The sequence below is a fragment of the Pseudophryne corroboree genome, chromosome 10, assembly GCF_028390025.1.
Source record: "Pseudophryne corroboree isolate aPseCor3 chromosome 10, aPseCor3.hap2, whole genome shotgun sequence".
NCBI classification, from domain to species: Eukaryota; Metazoa; Chordata; class Amphibia; order Anura; family Myobatrachidae; genus Pseudophryne; species Pseudophryne corroboree.
Window position 1 is genome coordinate 239,931,226 of NC_086453.1, and position 2,798 is coordinate 239,934,023.

Below are 2,798 nucleotides of genomic sequence, written 5' to 3' on the forward strand. Positions count from 1 at the left end.
GGATTTTAGGATGGATACAGTGTATCAGTTCAAGTCTGTATCGTTACTGTATCGTTACTCACAGTCTCTGAGATTTGAAAGTGCTGCTGCGCTCGTCCCGGGGATCCTCCGTGTCCTGCTGAATGCCGCTGCTTGTAGCGTGCTGGTGTGTTTGCATGCACCCGTCCGGGCGGTCTTCTGTGTTCAGCCCGAGGCTCCCCTCAGCGGCGTGTAAGCGGGCACTGGTATAAGGACGGAGTCCGTTGTTGTCTGTCGGCATCCTAAAATCCTGCTTGACGGAAACTTAGTAACAACATTGTTACATTCTCCAGGACTATTACCACCCATACTGCTTTTCATAAACAATTCTGAATGACTAAAAACAACTTACTGTGCACATACATATTGGATAGAGTAAAACGCTTAACAGCGTGTCTACCCGTTTTTTCTTCAAAACATCCTTAAGAATTTTTCTCCATCTGGTACTTTTCTATTTTCACTAAACTCTAAGTCTTTCTTATTCTTATTTTTGTCCTATTTCTGTCTTGTTTATGTGTTTTTGTTTGTGTTATCAGTATATATCGGTATTTAAAATTTTTTTTAACTCTGATATTTATAAGCCTTACATATATATATATATTATTACTATTTTTATGACTTTCTGTATAAATTTTGAATAAAAACAAAAATTTATTTTACAACCTACAAGCTATATGTGTGATATCGAACAAGCGCTGGGAGTAACTTTTTTCCTATAACATTACAAATAAGGTCTGTGGCAACCTTACTTCTCTCCATAGCAGCTACTCTTTATCTACCACCAGGTGAAAGCGCAGTCCTCACAAACCCCTATTTGTATATTTTCTATATTATCTGCCCATGTCTTGGCCCTTGCTCTAATGAAATCGTACTCTAAGGAAGCAATTAGCTCTCGTTATCAGCCTGCTGTATACACTAAGGTCTCTCCTCACGATTCCACATTATTATTACAATCATACCAGCCTGGAGACGCCCAATGCCTTCCGATCTTGGAAGCTAAGCAAGGCTGGGCTCGGCTAGTACAAGGATGGGAGACCCACTTGGAAAACCGGGTGTTGTAAATGCATAGTGGAACAAATTGTGTATATGTAACAATTTATAAATGACGCTTTACGATGTCTCTATATTATTAATACTATTCTATTTGTACTAGTGCACCACCAGAGATTTGACCCTTAATTGCGGACTCTGGTCCCGGAGGTCTACTCTTCTATTATGCTTACCCCTTTATATGCAGTAATATATGTTGTATATGTACATGGGACTATATCTCTCTCCCACCTATAACTGTTTCATGTTGGTCTACTTATGAGCGCAACTCTATCATATAAATATAGATCTTAAGTCCCAAATTACTATATAGTCTTAATGAAGCAACTACAACTTCTGTATTTATTGACCATTTTTACTGATCTAATCCCTCCTTATATCCTTCCTCTGTTTCATATCCGATCTGGAGATGACCAAGATTTGGATCCAATCGACATACAGACATTATCCTGTTTATCCAGACTCTTAAAGTATGTCCGCCGCAGGAATTTGCTATCCCACTTTACAAAGAATGTCCGCCGTGCATTCAGACTCCAATAATATGGCTGCCGCAAGAATGTGATATTTCACTTTCACATAAAATGTCCGCCGTGTAACCAGGCAGCCGTCCCAGAGGATATCAACAACACAACAACTTCCGCCGCACAGGACCAACGCAGGGGCAGTACGACGCACCGGATACCGGATGTGGGGCGGATATGATGTCACGCAGAGCCCGGACAGGAAGTCCGCGGCTCTGAGCGTCTTTTATGGATTTTAGATGTTTCTTTTAGTATTTTTCACTCGTTTTTCTTCTCTAAGGTTCTAATCAATATAACTGTAACTACATGCTGTGCAATATATAGTTTTGGCAATATCTAAACACTCATGTTAATTGATTACAGGAAGTGATGCGTACATCACTTCCTTTTAGTTTGGGTATATAAGTATGGTCTGTCTCTAGTCTCAAACCACCCCTTGATGGTGCTACTCTTTGATCTAACCTCACCACAAAGTTAAGCTATTCAATTCCTCTTTTACATCCTTATGAACGCTGTATTATTCTTTTGTGCTTTTTTAAACTTTTAAAGTATTTTTTACCCTCTGTGCTAAAGTGATACTTCAAAGTTTTTTAAGTAATATATATGTTTTTATGTTACTATGCTCTTTTCTTTTCTTTTTAATTTTTAATTTAGATTTTTTTATATGGGTCATATATATATTTTTTTATATGAGCTTGTGTGTTTTTACAACCAGTTTTGTATAGTGCGTTCCATTGCAATAAATTTGTACACATTTTTTATATTATTATTCTGCTTTTAGCATTATTCGGCACCTTTGGTCGCTCTCTACTACCTTATCTTTTGTCCACATAACCACTTTCATAGGTAACGGTACCAATACCTATATTTATTTGAGGTAACGAGCTGACACCCTGATATACTGTAGGGAGTGCCAACACATTAAGCAGTTTTTTACACACTACTTGCAGGGTTCCCATCCTAGTGTTAACATATAAGATACTGCATCCGTGGCGCTGATATCTTTCCAGTACACATATATATATATATATATATATATATATATATAACAGCACCATGTTATTTGTAGAGATGTGCGGCGGGCACTTTTCATGTTTTGTGTTTTGGTTTTGATTTTGGTTCCGTCCTCGTGTTTTGGATCTGGATTGGTTTTGCCAAAATCACCCTTTCGGGTTTTGGATCTTGTTGATTTAAAAAAAAAAAAAAAAA

General features: G+C 37.8%; 1 pseudogene; it reads left to right on the forward strand.

Annotated features, from left to right (window-relative positions):
- The first annotated feature begins 963 nt into the window (after positions 1–963).
- Positions 964–1,082, forward strand: LOC134967156 (5S ribosomal RNA; annotated as a pseudogene).
- Positions 1,083–2,798: the final 1,716 nt, after the last annotated feature.